This window comes from Anolis carolinensis, chromosome 1, assembly GCF_035594765.1.
Source record: "Anolis carolinensis isolate JA03-04 chromosome 1, rAnoCar3.1.pri, whole genome shotgun sequence".
Classification (NCBI taxonomy): Eukaryota; Metazoa; Chordata; class Lepidosauria; order Squamata; family Dactyloidae; genus Anolis; species Anolis carolinensis.
In genome coordinates, this window is record NC_085841.1 from 220,892,241 (window position 1) to 220,910,193 (window position 17,953).

At 40.4% G+C, this 17,953-nt stretch overlaps 1 long non-coding RNA gene across 1 annotated transcript in view; it reads left to right on the plus strand.

Moving 5' to 3' along the window:
• The first annotated feature begins 14,430 nt into the window (after positions 1-14,430).
• Positions 14,431-17,953, plus strand: part of LOC103279803 (uncharacterized) — a 31,121-nt gene continuing 27,598 nt past the window's right edge. The window contains exon 1 of the long non-coding RNA XR_506979.3: positions 14,431-14,607. This is a non-coding gene — a long non-coding RNA (uncharacterized LOC103279803). The remainder of the gene's footprint in view (positions 14,608-17,953) is intronic.

The following is a 17,953-nucleotide window of genomic DNA, read 5'->3' on the forward strand; positions in this document are numbered from 1 at the left end:
TCGTCCTGAGTCTCTCCAGGGAGATGGAAGCAGGATACAAAAATAAAGTTGTTGTTGTTGTTGTTGTTATTATTATTATTATTATTATTATTATTATTATTATTATTATTATTTTATTATGACACAGCAAACAAGATAGATATGCTGGATATCACAAAATCACAAGTCGAACACTTCCCAAGTGTCTAGGACTGTGTGATGTATTTTCGGGTGATGCGCGCAGATCCCAGCAGGGTGGCCTTTTGCAGTTGGCAGATCGTAATTCTGTCAATGTCTATTGTTTCCAAATGCCGGCTGAGATCTTTTGGCACGGCACCCAATGTGCCCATCACCACCGGGACCACCTGCACTGGTTTCTGCCAGAGTCTTTGAAGTTCAATCTTGAGGTCCTGATAGCGGCTGAGTTTTTCCTGTTGTTTTTCGTCAATGTGACTGTCACCTGGGATGGCGACATCAATGATCCAAACCTTTTTCTTTTCCACAACTGTGATGTCTGGTGTGTTGTGTTCCAGAACCTTGTCAGTCTGGATTAGGAAGTCCCACAGTATCTTTGCGTGCTCATTTTCCAATACTTTTGCAGGTTTGTGATCCCACCAGTTCTTTGCTGCAGGGAGGTGGTACTTGAGGCATAAGTTCCAATGAATCATTTGGGCCACATAGTTGTGCCTCTGTTTGTAGTCTGTCTGTGCGATTTTCTTACAGCAGCTGAGGATATGATCAATGGTTTCGTCGGTTTCCTTGCACAGTCTGCATTTTGGGTCATCAGCTGATTTTTCGATCTTGGCCTTAATTGCATTTGTTCTGATGGCTTGCTCTTGGGCTGCAAGGAGCAGGCCTTCTGTCTCCTTCTTCAGGGTCCCATTCGTGAGCCATTACTACTACTACTACTATCAGCTGGTAAATTCAGTTCTCGTTGAGCTATGCTGAGATGTTTTCACATTCCCCTCTCATGTTCCTCTCACTTTAAATTGTAGGTGTATGTGTGTCAGATAATGCCTCTATACCTTTGGGATTATTAAGCCAAGTGATGTATTCCTTTCATATATACTGGTTCAGTTACACAAGGGATCTACATACCCCTGAATTTTAGTAACAGGTTGGGGTTCTTGGCTTTCTTCCAAGGAAATGAAGGGTTAAAAAAAGCCCTATAGGGAGAGGTGAACAATGATTAGTTCAACTATTAACACTACTAATGTCAACATTTACAGAGGCCTAGATAGGATGAAAGGGTAATTGCTTTCAACTCTTTCCAACCTGAGACCCATTTTATGTTAACTTTATGTTCTGTCACATGGTCCTTTTCTTTTTTCAATGTACACTTCACTGTCATTTCTTTTTCCTCCCCTCCATCTCTTCCTCCCTTTTCCTTCTTCAAAAACAAAACAAACTAAATCACAATGGAGGAAAATGCATTCACACACTTTGGGTCAGGCAGTGAAACAGGAAAATGGGCCTGTCTAATGTGCCAAAGGAAAATTAGATTGGAAAATAAAGATGGAAGTTGGGTGAGTGGTCACAACAGCTGGCCACCCAAAGACAGAAAGAGTAGACATTGTGAAGGACTGTATTAACCCTTCCTGGCTTGCAAATCAAAAGGGGCAGAGAGGGGAAGAGGACAGTTTGTTCCTTTGGTTTGCTTTGCCTTTGGCTATGAGAGCCAGTATCACAGCTCAGGGATTCCAGTTTTCTCCAGCCTCATTTTTAATACTTTAAAACCCACTCTGAAACATATGAAGTGCCTTAGACTGGAACTACTGTTGTTTGTGCAGGCTATTCAGGAAATAATTCTTAATCCTGTGAAATAGCTTTCATGATGCCTGAGCACTTTACGGCCTGCCAGATACAAAATTTATTTTAATAGAGAGCTGCATGGCACATCCATTCTTTCTCCGAGAGGAACTCTGTCTTGCCTGTGGGCTGCAAAGTTACAAACAGAATCTTTTAGAGCACTGAGTACCTTTTCCCAAGTACTTAATAAATTCATACCATGAAGAGGGAGGTCAATCTGCCAGACAATGCTTGACAATACAGTCCCACCTGGAAGAATTATACAAATGGGAATGCTGGGCACCTACCATGCTAAAAACAAAACCCTTGCTAAGTGAAAACAGAAGAACTGCTAATAGGTGGTCGCCGTTCCCACAAACTCATTTATAACCATCCACTATCTCACACAGTCAATTTCTCTTGGGAGAACCTCAGGAGAAATTCATTAGTAGCAGGAAAAGTGCAGAATCAACACAAAATACCCCGAATCTCATTTTTGTCATGTGCAACTAGCTGTGCATAACAATTTATGGCCCCAGATTGGAGATACACATCCAGTCCACCACATCGACTTGGAGAGACGTGTCCAACTAAGTCACCTAAGCCTGGATGAGTAGTGTATTTTACATTTAGAAGGTTCTGTACCATAAACTCTCCTACTAAAGCATGGTGAGCTGTGCTTAAATGTGTGTGTGCATACACTTGACTCCCTGACTTTCTTACATTGCTTAAACTATAGGCATGGTATCAGATGAAATGAAGGACAATATCCCGTTGACTCTATTGACAGATTAGATTGCTTGTTCTATCACAAACATGGGCAAACTTTTTTGCCTTGGGGCCACATTGTAGGCCCAGCTAGAAGGCCTGGGCCAGAAGGGAAGGCGGCTAGGCACACGCTGGGTGGAACGGGGCTGGAAGGGAGAAGGCCTTGGAAAGGGAGAGATCAGGAGGGTTGGAGCAGGGCCTCGGTCATCCTCAGGTTGTTCTCCTGGCATAAGGGCAGGGATGAACACCTCATCCTTATGTCGGGTGGAAAACGAGACATGTGGTGATTACCCCGATCCTCCCCCCCCCCAATACTCCTCCCTTGATCTTCAGGTTGTCCTCCCAACATTATGCTGGGAGAAGAGCGAGACAAGTGACGTATGAGAGTACTCTCAACTGCTCTGTGACTTCTTCGAGCCGTCTTCCCGGTATAAGTACAGGACCACTTGCACCGTCCTTATGCCATGAGGAGTATGAGACACACGGTGGCTGAGAGTGCTTCCGAGGGCTCTCAGCTACTGCATGTCTTAATCCCACGTCCTTTCTGCATAAGGATACAGCGGGCAGCCTTATGCCAAGAGGACAGGTAAAATGAGGAGGGCCTGAGGTAGGTGCCCATGGGGTCGCATCCGGCCCGTGGGCTTTAGTTTGCCCATGTCTGTTCTATCAGCTTCCATAAAGTATGACCCCTGTGTCCTCCGGACTTATACCTATGGTTTCACTTACCCACATTAAAAGGATATGTTCCCTCTAGGCATTTTCTAAGTCCTCCCTTGCAAGCCTATTGTATCCTTCTACCAGATGTTGGCCATACAGTCGCTCTGGAAGACCTAGCAATTCGAGAGAGGTGTTCTCTCTGTCCTCCAATGAAATTTTCTGGTGTGCCTCCACTGGAATGAGTTCATCTCAATAGTGTTTGCATTTCTACAGGAAGTCCACAGATACAGAAAGTTATGCTGTGTATGGAATAAGTACATCATCTTGTCCTTTGCTTCAGGCTGTGAAATGACTTGGGACAACTTACAAGGATAGGATTTTCCTTGATTTTAAAAAAAATGTTAATACAGTAGAATCTCACTTATCCAACATAAACAGGCCGGCAGAAGCTTGGATAAGCGAATATGTTGGATAATAAGGAGGGATTAAGGAAAAGCCTATTAAACACCAAATTAGGTTATGATTTTACAAATGAAGCACCAAAACATCATGTTATACAACAAATTTGATGGAAAAAGTAGTTCAATGCGCAGTAATGCTATGTAGTAATTACTGTATTTACGAATTTAGCACCAGAATATCATGATGTATTGAAAACATTGACTACAAAAATGCGTTGGATAATCCAGAATGTTGGATAAGTGAGATTCTACTGTAATAGCCATGCTGAGGAAGGAAGAAGTTCTCATCAGGACTGAAATGTTAGAAAGAAACTTTCTCCAGTAGCATTTTCCCCATTAAAAATCCAGCTCCCAGGCTGCTATTTGCTGTACAGATCTATATATATAAAAGGATAAAGTTGAGGGCGCAGTGACTATAACAACAAAACTAAACATCCCAGAAATACGAAACTTGGCAACACAATGCAAAAGGCTTGCCTCCAGGTTACAACAACACAACCACACCACAAAACCACAATCCAGACCCACAAAACTCACAACAACGCATCATGCGATAACAACACAACTAAACGCCCCAGAAATACAAAATTTGGCAACACAATGCAAAAGCCTTGCCTCCCAATTATAACAACACAACCACACCACAAAACCACACAGGACCCACAAAACTCACAACAACGCATCGTGACTATAACAACACAACTAAACGCCCCAGAAATACGAAACTTCGCAACACAATGCAAAAGCCTTCCCTCCAGGTTGTAACAACACAACCACACCACAAAACCACAATCCAGACCCATAAAACTCACAACAATGCATTGTGACTATAACAACACAACTAAACGCCCCAGAAATACGAAACTTGGCACAACTAAACGCCCCAGAAATACAAAACTTGACTACACAACACAAAAGCCTTTTCTCCTGGTTGTAACAACACAACTACACCACAAAACCACAATCCAGACCCACAAAACTCACAACAACACATAGTGACTATAACACAACTAAACGCCCCAGAAATACAAAATTTGACAACGCAAAAGCCTTGCCTCCCAGTTGTAAGAACACAACCACAACACAAAACCACAATCCGGACCCACAAAACTCACAACAACGCATCATGACTATAACAACACAACTAAACGCCCCAGAAATACAAAACTTGGCAAAACAATGCAAAAGCCTTGCCTCCCAGTTGTAACAACACAACCACACCACAAAAACACACTGGACCTACAAAACTCACAACAGTGCGTCGTGACTATAACAACACAACTAAACGCCCCAGAAATACAAAACTTGGCAACACAACACAAAAGCCTTGCCTCTCAGTTGTAACAACACAACTACACCACAAAACCACCATCCGGACCCACAAAACTCACAGCAACGCATTGTGACTATAACAAATACAAAATTTGACAACACAACTCATCCACCTCCCCAATCCCTACATTCACACTTGGCCTCCAAAAAAACAATTACAATAATAACAATGACAACAACAACAACAATAAGAATCAACACCATCACAGGCAAGAAACAGCCAGGCACTGAGGCTGAGAGGCCAGTCAGTGCTACACTGGGCCTCCAAAAAACAATACAGTAGCATCTAACTTATCCAACCTTCATGACCACAACAACAACAACAATAATAAACACCTACACAGGCAAAACAAAAAAAAGACTATTGTACCACAATAAAAATATAAACCGCACTCAGGAGAATCAGACATTACAACTAACAACAAACCAAAGACAACTGGGATCTCAAGCAATTATCAATCAACACAAAAATTGAAGAAGGTAACAGACTTCAAATACTACTACTAATGTGAGTATAAAGAAGGTGGAGGTCACAGCATCAATACAACCTAATGTAGACTGAACAACACCACCAGACTCAGCCACAGCAACGCGTGGCCGGGCACAGCTAGTATCCTATAATTTACGTTTTATCCAGTTGTGTGGATAAACATTTATCCATCTTGAGATCAAACTGATGCTCCTCTTAATATTTTGAGCCAGTGATCAAAAGTTATAATCCATATTTTTTTTTTCTGGAAACTGATTTGTCCATCAAAGACAGTTTTTAAAGTATGAGTAACTGTTAACACTATAAATTTTGTTTTAGCATTGAGCAACATTACTGATGTATTGGTTTGAGTGTTATGACTCCGGATTCCAGGGTTTGAATCCCTGCTCAGTGATGGAAACCCACTAGATGTCCTCAGGAAAGTCACACTTTCTCAGCTTCAAGGGATGGTAAAAACATCACAAACATCCGGGTGTCCCCTGGGCAACGTCCTTGCAGACGGCCAATTCTCTCACACCAGAAGTGACTTGCAGTTTATCAAGTCACTCCTGACAAGAAAAAAAAGACTTCAAGGGAAGGGAAACGCCCTCTGAACAAATTTTGTCCAGGAAACCCTGTGACAGGTTTGTGTTAAGTAATGACTCAAGCTCTGAATTATCTTAATGTTTGGATAGTTGGGAAAAATGACCTTAAATACCCTGATTCAAACTTGACTAGTTAGAAGTTGACTCTTCAAGATTAATGTATATCTTCATTTTTATTTCAGATATCAGGCACTGATAAGACCCCTGCAGAAAACTAATGCAGCTCAGGAAGAATTTACACATAAATCATCTTTGCCAAACACTAACACAATCCCTTGTATACTTAAAACATGAATTAAGATGTACATGCAACGATGCCATTTCAGGTGGGAAGACGAGGGAGGGGAGGAATATCATCAGAAGAAAATTGCTTTTATTCTAGCTTAACACATGGACTTATTATCACATCAAGGAGATGAGATGATGGAGAAACCAGAAAATTGCAGACATAATCCTTCACCCAAGTATTTACAGACAGAATTGATGCTGAAGTCAGGGGAAACATAACTCATTCTTTCAGGGCAGGACCAAGGAATGATCTGTAAGACATTTCATCAATCCAGACAGATAAATAAAATAGATACTGAACTACACAAATTCCCAGTTTAAAATGCAAATTACAATCCTGTAAGTTGTTTCTTTTAAAAAAATTAATACGCCTAATTTAAATATAAGCGGAGTGGCTATACGTAATTAAAAGTAATTAAATGCTGACTAACATAATAAATTAAAGTAAACAACAACAACTAATAACCTATTAAAGGTAAAGGTTTTCCCTTAACATTAAGTCCAGTCGTGTCTGACTCTGGAGATTGGTGCCCACCTTTATTTGGAAGTTGAAGAGCCAGCATTGTCTGTAGACACCTCCAAGGTCAAGTGGCCGGCATGACTGCATGGAGCACCATTACCTTCCTGCCAGAGCAGTACCTATTGATCTACTCACATTTGCATGTTTTCTAACTGCTAGGTTGGCAGAAGCAGGGGCTAACAGCAGGAACTCACTCCACTCCCCAGATTCAAACCACCAACCTTTCGGTCAAGTTCAGCAGCACGGCGGTTTAACCCGATGCACCACCAAGGACTCCTTAATAAACTACTAACAAAAGGAAAAAATGGTTCCTCAGTGGGTGGAATTTTTCAGTGAGATCCTTCAAAATTAACAATTTTGTATTTAAGGAAAGTATACGGTATACAGTAGAGTCTCACTTATCCAACATAAACGGGCCGGCAGAACGTTGGATAAGCGAATATGTTGGATAATAAGGAGAGATTAAGGAAAAGCCTATTAAACATCAAATTAGGTTATGATTTTACAAATGAAGCACCAAAACATCATGTTAGACAACAAATTTGGCAGAAAAAGTTGTTCAATATGCAGTAATGCTATGTAGTAATTACTGTATTTATGAATTTAGCACCAAAATATCATGATATATTGAAAACATTGACTACAAAAATGCGTTGGATAATCCAGAACGTTGGATAAGCGAGTGTTGGATAAGTGAGACTCTACTGTATCTATAGGTGGATAAACATATCATAACAAAAAGAGAAACAAGTGGAATTTGGGACAGACAGGAGAATCAGGTCATCCACAGACCAGCTGTGTCTCACTTTAAAACAATGTCCTTCCTAAAAAGCAAGGAAGCCTCCTACTTGGCAGCCAGGAGCCCCCCCCCCCACACACACACTACACAGTTATAACAGTATGATTCTACTTTAATTGCCATTAATCCATGTTATGGAATCCTGGGATTTCCAGTTTTTGGAGGGGCATTTAGAATTCTTAGCCAGAAAGCTGTAGTGCATTTAGCCAAACTACAAAAACTAAATTTCATAGAATGCAGCCAAGGCAATTAAAGGAGGATCATGTTTTTCCATAGGAGCCCCCAGTGGCTCAGTGAGTTCAACCCTTGTGCCGGCAGGACTGCTGACTTGAAGGTTGGGTTGCTGGCCTGAAGGTTGCCAGTTCTAATCCAACACGGGGAAAGCATGGATGATCTCCATCTATCAGCTCTAGCTCCACATTTGGGGGCATGAGAGAAGCCTCCTTCAAGGATGGTAAAAACATCAAAACATCCCTTGCAACATCCTTGCAGACAGCCAATTCTCTCACACTAGAAGCGACTGGCAGTTTCTCAAGTCATTCCTGGCATGAAAAAAAAATGTTTTCCCATGTTGTACTTTTCTTTCAGTACAAAAGATGGGATGTTATTTTAGCAGAAATTAGTCTGCAAAAGATGAAAGAAACAGGGTGGGATACAATCTTCATTTTAGAAGGGGCTGGGGTGGGGAGGGACCCGACATTATTTTAATGCAAGCGATTTTACAGATTATAACTGAGTTGCTAATTGGGAGAGGGTGGTAATTGTGTATGAAAAGGACAGATTAAGTAATTATACTAGGATGCTTAAGAACGGTTATAAAAACTCCTCAGCAAACATGTGCATCAGAAGCAAACTATTGGTTGGCTTCTCATTACATTGTTAGCTGGGCCCTAAATAAGGAAAACAAATCTCAGTCTGAAATAGTAAGATTACAAATCTTTACTATTAAGATTTCTTCCATTTTGAATAGCAGGCAACCTATATACCGAACCCTGTAAAGCAACTGTATCCACAACATTACAAGTTATTAGTCGAAATAGTTGAGATGTGAGTCTGCACATCAAAGAAGACTAAATCAAACGAACTGTAAGTCTCCAAAGTAGGCAAGGGCAAACTTTGACTCTCCAAATGTTTTGGACTTCAACTCCCAGAAATCCCAGTCAGTTTACCGGTGGTTAGGAATTGTGGGAGCTGAAGTCCAAAACATCTGGAGGGCCAAAATCTGCCCACGCCTGCTCCAGTGGGATAGAGTCCTCCACAGAGACAAAAAGGAAACTAGGAAAGTTTTTAAAGGAAGGGATGGCCAATGTATCAACCTTATCTTCTCTCACATCCAGACTTGTTATATCTCAAGTTCTCTTCTATACTATGTATGAAAATATTGCAAAACTTGTTCCATTTTACACTAATAGTATTCATTAAGTAGAAAGCCAGAATGGTGTAGTGGTTTGCATGTTGGACTATGACTCAGGACACCAAGGGTCAAATCCCCACTTGGCCATGGCAAGTCACACACATCCAGACCCAGAAAACTCTGTGATAGGTTTACCTTAAAGGTAAAGGTTTTCCCCTGACATTAAGTCCAGTCATGTCTGACTCAGGGTGTTGATGCTCATCTTCATTTCTAAGCCGAAGAGCCGGCGTTGTCCGTAGACACCTCCAAGGTCATGTGGCTAGCATGACTGCATGGAGCGCCGTTACCTTAGGTTTACCTTAGGACTGACAAAAGTCAGAAATGACTTGAAGGCACTAAGCAGTAACTAAATCAGTGGCTACTGGTGTCTCCTTCAATCATCTGGACAGTGAATCCACTCCAGGTTTTACTCCAAATGCTAAAGAAGCTCTCCGAAAAAGCTTCATCTATTGGAAGGTTTCAGTACCTTGGAGAACTAAATCCAAGTTTAAAGTCATACTAAATCTCAGAGTTGATTCACTACTTGGAACAGTTGTTCTAGATATGGTAACGATCATGCAATATCTGCACCACTAATTAGACTTAATATGCAGAAGATTAAAGCCAGAGTTAAAAATTTAATCATTCAAAAGTCCACCTGCTGGATTGGGTAAATGTGCCTGCTTTGCTTTCTCCACATCTCAACTACTGAAATGTAGACCAAATTTATGAAGGACTTTGAAAACATTTCAGATTATTTAACAGATTTAAGAAACCAAGTAAAACCACTTTGAGTCCCCCCAGGGGTGAGAAAAGCGGTATAGAAATGCGGATAATATTAATAATAATGGCACAACAAAACATTGCATGGAAAGTTCCTTGACAAAATTGAAGGAAAGGCTGATAAGGAGAAGACCTGGCTATGGCTCACGAATGGGACCCTGAAGAAGGAGACAGAAGGCCTGATCCTTGCAGCCCAAGAGCAAGCCATCAGAACAAATGCAATTAAGGCCAAGATCGAAAAATCAGCTGATGACCCAAAATGCAGACTCTGCAAGGAAACCGACGAAACCATTGATCATATCCTCAGCTGCTGTAAGAAAATCGCACAGACAGACTATAAGCAGAGGCACAACTATGTGGCCCAAATGATTCATTGGAACTTATGCCTCAAGTACCACCTCCATACTGACAAAGTTCTGGAAGACAACACACCAGACATCACAGTTGTGGAAAAGAACAAGGTTTGGATCATTGATGTTGCCATCCCAGGTGACAGTCACATTGACGAAAAACAACAGGAAAAACTCAGCCGTTATCAGGACCTCAAGATTGAACTTCAAAGACTCTGGCAGAAACCAGTACAGGTGGTCCCGGTGGTAATCGGCACATTGGGTGCTGTGCCAAAAGATCTCTGTCGGCATTTGGAAACAATAGACATTGACAAAATCACAATCTGCCAACTGCAAAAGGCCACCCTGCTGGGATCTGCACGCATCATCCGAAAATACATCACACAGTCCTAGACACTTGGGAAGTGTTCGACTTGTGATTTTGTGAAACGAAATCCAGCATATCTATCTTGTTTGCTGTGTCATACTACTACTACTACTACTACTAATAATAATAATAATAATAATAATAATAATAATATCATCATCAACAGGGTGACCTGAAGCCACATTATATAATGTAATGAAATGTAATCCCCATTACTTCACATCATTTGTTGCTGTTGTTAATGTTTCCCAAGTTGACTTCAAACTATGGCAACTCTATGAGGAAGAGATCTGCAAGTCATTCTATTATGAATAATCACAGCTTCCTTCATTGAGTTTCCAGATGTAATGTAGCCTTCCTCTTTTCTCCTCCCTTCTGTCTTACCAGGCATTATTGCCTGTTCTAGTGAGTTATGTCTTCTCAAAATACAACAGTCTCAGGTAGTCATCTGTTTCTGTGGAGAATTTGTTCAAGAACCATTCACTGGTATTTTTTTTAACCAGTACATGATATATGTATAACTCTTCCTATCTGTTTTCTCCACTGTTCAGATTTGACAACCTCTATGGCAGTGGTTCTCAACCTGGGGTCCCCAGATGTTTTTGGCCTCCAACTCCCAGAAATCCTAACAGCTGGTAAACTGGCTGGGATTTCTGGGAGTTATGGCCAAAAACATCTGGGGACCCACAGGTTGAGAACCACTGCTCTATAGTAATAAAAGCAATGCCTCATTGTGACCCACTTTATAATTACAAGCAATTGCAGTTTCTGTGTCATTTCTCCCCATTCAGAAAATGCCTCTCTTCCCTATAGTGAGGGACTCTTTTTCAGAGTCAAAATATTCACTAGGCTACATTAGGCCCAGACACAGTGAACATTAATCTTACATGAGTTTTTACTTAATATTTTGGCCTGTCAAAATATATGTGAATAAACCACTCAAATACGGGCAAACAAAAACCAAGTATCCCAAATACTTCACCTGTACAGTATGCCCCTCCAGAAACCTCCAGACATTAAATAATTACATTTTGTTCCGTAATCAAATGCAATCAAATGGATTCTCAGCAAACTACTTTTATTTCCACGATGAGAAATGTGTGTCATATTTCCCTGCACATTTGCATATTTTTCCATAAACCTAAAACCAATCAATTTTGAAGAGTTATGATAATATAAAGAATCTGAAGCAATTACATGTCTTTTAAACGGGAATTCCAAATGCATCTCAGTGACAGGATTCGTGTAATAAAAGAGTCAGAATTCTTTAACCCTTTTAGTGATATCTCAATTGGGCTCTTATGGTTTGAGAAATTCTGTTGGGCTCTAAAAGGTGATGGTTCTTAGCTTCATTATAGTTCAGTCATTTTTTAAATATTAAATCCACAAGAATTACCTAGGCAAAAGTGCTCTGGTCATCAGGGTGTGCTTCCTCAAAACTCAGCAACAGTCTTTGTTGACGGTTAGAAAAGACTAACAATGTGTTCTATTTTTGTTCTTCACAACCTATTTGATCATTAGAATTTAATTTTCAACATATGAAGTAAAAATGGGAAGGGTGAGGACAAAATGTAACACTAAAGAATAGTAGAGTCATTTGAACCATTCTACCTATACAATTTTCAGCAGATTATATTTAAAATAGAGGTGCTGGTGCTGATAGCATTGCCAGTGAATTTCCCAACCATCTGTAGGGTTTTGCACTTTTATGAAAAAAAGTTAAGTTTTATGAGGTGTGTTGTTCTACCACTTTTTAAAAAAGGAAGAGAGGAGCAGGAAAAGTTAGAAATTGTTCCATTTGCTGGTGTATTTATGTAAGTCAAGCTCTAAAGGCAGCATCATACTAGAAGGGAGCAATCTGCTGGGTTTTTTTACCCACTGATTTTGGGTGTATCTACATTGTAGAATTAATGCAGTTTGACACCATTTTAACTGCTATGGCTCAATGCTATGGAATCATGGAAGTTGCAGTTTTACAAGGTCCTTAGCCATCACTGCCAAAAAGTGCAGGTGCTTCATTAACCTACATACTCTATGATTCCATAGTACTGAGATCAGTGGTTCTCAGCCTGGGGTCCCCAGATGTTTTTGGCCTAGTAAAGGTTTCCCCTGATGTTAAGTCCAGTCGTGACTGACTCTGGGGGTTGGTGCTCATCTCCATTTCTAAGCCGAAGAGCCATAGACATCTATCTCCAGGTCATGTGGCCGGAATGACTGCATGGAGCACCATTACCTTCCCGCCGGAGCAGTACCTATTGATCTACTCACGTTTGCATGTTTTTGAACTGCTAGGTTGGCAGGAGCTGGGGCTAACAGCGGGCACTCATTCCGCTCCCGGGATTTGAACCTGGGATCTTTTGGCCTGCAAGTTCAGCAGCTCAGCACTTTAACACACTGTGCCACCAGGGGCCTACAACTCCCAAAAATCCCAGCCAGTTTAACAGCTGTTAAGATTTTTGGGAGTTGAAGGCCAAAAACATCTGGGGACCCCAGGTTGAGAACCACTGTGGTAGATAGTGGTTTCAAACTTCCATAGTGTAGGTGTGCCCTTTGTTATTATATTCAGTAATACATGGGAAGTATGATTTACAAGTAACATTAGTACAAAAACCATTACTAAAGATACTGTATGGCCTGGCCTGGGAGGAGGTCCATGTGGATAACACCATGAATGTAATGACCTCATCACACTAACCAAATTCAGCATCCCAGGATGCTTCCAGTCTGTTGTCGAAGGCTTTCATGGCCGGGATCACAGGGTTGTTGTATGTATTCTGGGCTGAATGGCCATGTTCCAGAAGAATTCTCTCCTGACGTTTTGCCCACATCTATGGCAGGCATCCTCAGAGGTTGTGAGGTATACAATGGAGCCAGCACAGATCCTCCCCAGAATGGTGACACTTCCCATGTGTGATGGGATACGCATCACCAAGAGGGAACTGTGTGCAGGGTGATAAATTTGCCCTGCTGCCCCTTTCTTTCTTCCGTGAAGTCAGGAGAAGCAAGATCCTTCACCTGGCCTTTGTGATAAGATTGTACCACAAAGTGGCACCAACCCTGGTGTTGCCACTGCCTCTCTCTTAGGCTGAGGGAGTGTAGCTTGCCCAAGGCCATATAATGGATTTCCAGTAATCTCCAAATTGTCTGTATCTAAAGCAGTGGTTCTCAACCTGGGTTCCCCAAATGTTTTTGGCTTACAACTCCCAGAAATCCCAGCCAATTTACCAGCTGTTAGGATTTCTGGGAGTTGAAGGCCAAAACATCTGGGAACCCACAGGTTGAGAACCACTGATCTAAAATGTCATTCTGTCACTCAAGGATTTATTTATTTATTTGCATCACTTTTACCCCACCCTTCTCACCCGGAGGGACTCAGGGTGGCTTACAACAGTCGGCAATTATATTGCCCAAAATACATTCTATAAAACAGTAACAGAATCCATAAACAATAAAACGGTTATTTTTATTTATTTTTGCAGCAAGCTGGTAAAATCAGAATTTCCGTTTTCCTATCTGCCCTGGTCTCCATTGCACAACATACAAACAATGTATAATAATGTGTTGTCGAAGGCTTTCATGGCCGGGATCACAGGGTTGTTGTATGTCTTTCGGGCTGTGTGGCCATGTTCCAAAATACTTCTGGAATACTTCTGGAACATGGCCACACAGTCCGAAAGATATACAACAACCCAATGTATAATAATTCCAAATCTGTTGAGCATTTTAAACATGCTGCTTTAAATTACCTCCACGCTAATACTTCACTCCTCCAGCACTGCAATTTGTAAAGAAAATGCACCTGTCTCACTGGCAATGATTAACAAATGGTTTATGGTTTCTTCAGTAGAATCATGTGTGCATAACACATCACATTTGAAAGGCCTAAAATACACAAGAAATGTGTTCATTCAAGAAAAAGCAGGTGGAGAAAGAAGATAGCTACTGCATGCCTGTTGGTGAGGAAAGCATGTTTGTTCAGAATATATTGGAGACTCAGTTCAGGAAGAAGTCATCCTTAGGAAAATATTACGCCTGTAATATTGCCAAGGTCAGTGTCTAAAGGCATCTGGGACTGTGTAAGAGCTGCTGTGTTAAATATGTACAGGAAATATGTACTTTGGGTAACCAAACATTGCCCTCTAATTTTTTTTCTCATTCATTAATCAATCTTGCTGCTTATTTCTGGTATGTATACCCCTTTCCTCATTCCTGGATCCTTGCTTCCTTCAGATAACCCCAGTCCCTCTGTCTAATCTTTGAAGTGTAAGGGTGTTGGATTTCAATAGAAATCCTCAAACCATTACTACTTCTGCCAGGCAATTCTTAGCGACAGAGTTTGCCCATCAGTGGTAGGAGACAGCACAATAATAAACTACTGTGCATTCACAACAACAACGGTAACAATTAACCAAAGAAGCTTGAACATTATAGTGTCCTTTAGTTCCACCCTGGTTTCTGAATGTTACATGGGTTGTCGTAAACTGTGGACCTTCAGTTTTGTGTAGCTTTCTCATGTGGTGTGTTATCAGAATAGCACTTTGGAATATGTGGTCAGCGAAGTTTTCTTAGGCTTGTCAGTGAAGTCTTCTTCATTCCAAGGATCATGCTAAAATGTTTTGTTGGTGAAACAAATGTGAACATGGATTTCTGTCGGATTATCTTCTCTCAGTTGTGCTGTGGGGTCCGTCTTCCTAAGGAAAAAAAGCACCAAGACACGCTGGTAGATTCCAACAGATTTTTATTGTACTGAATGCCAGAACCTTCTTTTGGCCCACATATATAGGGGCTCCCACATACCAGAGGGTAATTGATGTTTTATGGCCGGCCTGTTTTATGGCTGGCATCTGTTCCTTGTCAGCCAACCAGAGATGTCAAGGATTGGAGATCATGACAATTTCGTCCATCACCTTCACCACTTGAACTGAAAACTAAATCTCACTTCAATGCTGGCAGTGGCATGAGATCTTTTACAACACTTGAGGGCATCAAAGTAGGCAAGACAAGTCATATGCAACACAGCAGTGTCCTCAAAGAGAGCGAAATGGTGGGGAAGGGCCTCAGGGGGAAAAGCTGAGAGATTGCTCTGCTGCCCTCCAGCATTTGTTATCCGAAACAATTGCCATATGGTTTCTCATGGTAGGGCTTGCTCTAGTTTCAAGTCAAACCATTGGGCCTCCTGGGTAGAGTGGATTGTTGTTGTTGTTGTTAGGTGCTGTCAAATAACCTTAAACATATGGTGTACCTATGAATAAGAAACCTCCAAGTCACACCATCCTCAACTGCCTTGCTCAGGTCTTGCAGATTTAAGAATATGGCTTCCTTCATTGGTGGAAAGCTGCAGAGAGTGTCTTTTTGCATATACAGTAGAGTCTCACTTATCCAACATAAACGGGCCGGCAGAACGTTGGATAAGCGAAAATGTTGGATAATAAGGAGAGATTAAGGAGAAGCCTATTAAACACCAAATTAGCTTATGATTTTACAAATTAAGCACCAAAACATCATGTTATACAACAAATTTGACAAAAAGTAGTTCAATACGCAGTAATGCTATGTAGTAAATACTGTATTTATTAATTTAGCACCAAAATATCATGATGTTTTGAAAACATTGACTACAAAAATGCGTTGGATAATCCAGAATGTTGGATAAGCGAGTGTTGGATAAGTGAGACTCTACTGTATTCACAATTTCCCTGACTTCAATCCAGAGTCTTTTTGTCTTCTGGCCAATTAGGCTTAATATTTCAAATATCTCTTTTTTTACAATGATGTTATTCAAGTTAATCTTACAATTTGACACAATGGTTGGTTTATTGTTTTTTTTAAGGTTTACTCCAGTTTTTTGATATTAGCAGTTCATGGTCTGTGTCATAATATGCTCCTGGTCTTGTTTTTGCTAGGACAATTGAGCTTCTCTATCTCCTGCTTCCAATTATGGGATCTATTTGATTTTTATATATTGGCAATCAATTAATTTCATGTACACATAATGATGACGTAATTGTTGGGTCTCACAAAATTTATTCCTTTGCTCTCCTGTTTCATTTCTTGATCCTAGGGCAAATTTCCCTACAAACATCCATTCTGCTCTGTTTCTTACTTGTGCATTTCAATTACCTATGATTAACAAGTAGTTCTGTTTAAGTGTGTGATCAATTTCCTCCTGGCCTCTAACATCTTTCAATTTCTTCATTTTCCTGCCTCAGTAGTTGGAGCATAAAGTTAAGTTATGGTTATATTGATCAGTTTTCCCTGAAGTTGTATTGATATGATTAGGTTAGGCTTTGTGTTATTTCCTTTGACTGCCTTTGCTATATTGTTCCTCGTTATAAATGCTACCCTATTTTTTCTTAGATGTTCATTTTGGAAGGGAAACACATTGTAGTTATCTGACTCAGAATGACTCATTCCTGTCCACTTGAGCTCATTCACCACAGCCAGTGCAATGTTTATACATCTCATTTCTTGTTTACCCCCTATTCATGCTTCTTACCTTTCATATCCCTATAATATGTGTCTGCAGTTTATCTTTAACTACTTCATTTTTCCATTCTAGAAGTTATAGTTTTACAAGCTCTTTAGCCTTCTCTGACAAATAGTGCTGTTGCCTCACATAACTGCAACTCCCATGACTCCATAGCATTGAAACATGGCATTTAAAATGGAGTCAAACTGCATTAATTCTACAATGTAGACGTACACTTTATTACCGATTTAGCCACAACTCCAGAAACCTCAACCCACAGGTATTATCAGTCTTGCTATGTGTAATGGATGTCAAACTTGCATGGGGAATTTCTGTGTACAGATAAGTGGTCTGCAAGTAGGAAGAGGAGCATTGATTTTTTTTTAAAAAAATGCAATTGAGATTTTTTAAATTCATTTTAACCAAAGATGAGAGAGTGAATATATAATATGTCCATACTTTTCCCTGGCATTTCTTAGAGAAACAGATGCCTGCTTCTAGCTGGCTGTTTTTGGTCTCTGCTTTTCCAACATTCATAGCATTTTCTCTCTTTGCAGTTGACAAATAGGAGGAGGTAACTTTGGAAATGACATTGCAATGTAATCATCCATAGTGTATTGTGGTTAAAATTTATTAAAATAATATTGACATTCCCCCAAGGGATTATGCAATTATAAGTCAAGTCCCAAATGGAAAAAGGATTTTGAGAACTTGGCAGATGTCTTAATGAAAATGAAGCATTATAGTAATATATTAGTGCTATTTGTATCCTATTGACAGCCAAATTACTAAACTATATAAATGACTGTCCAGAAGTATTGTTGACTTTTTCTTGGATACTTTTATTTCTTCTTATTATTATTATTAGGGAATCTGTAATCCAATGCTATTATAAAAGCGCAGTGGTTTAATTTTTGTTTCTGCT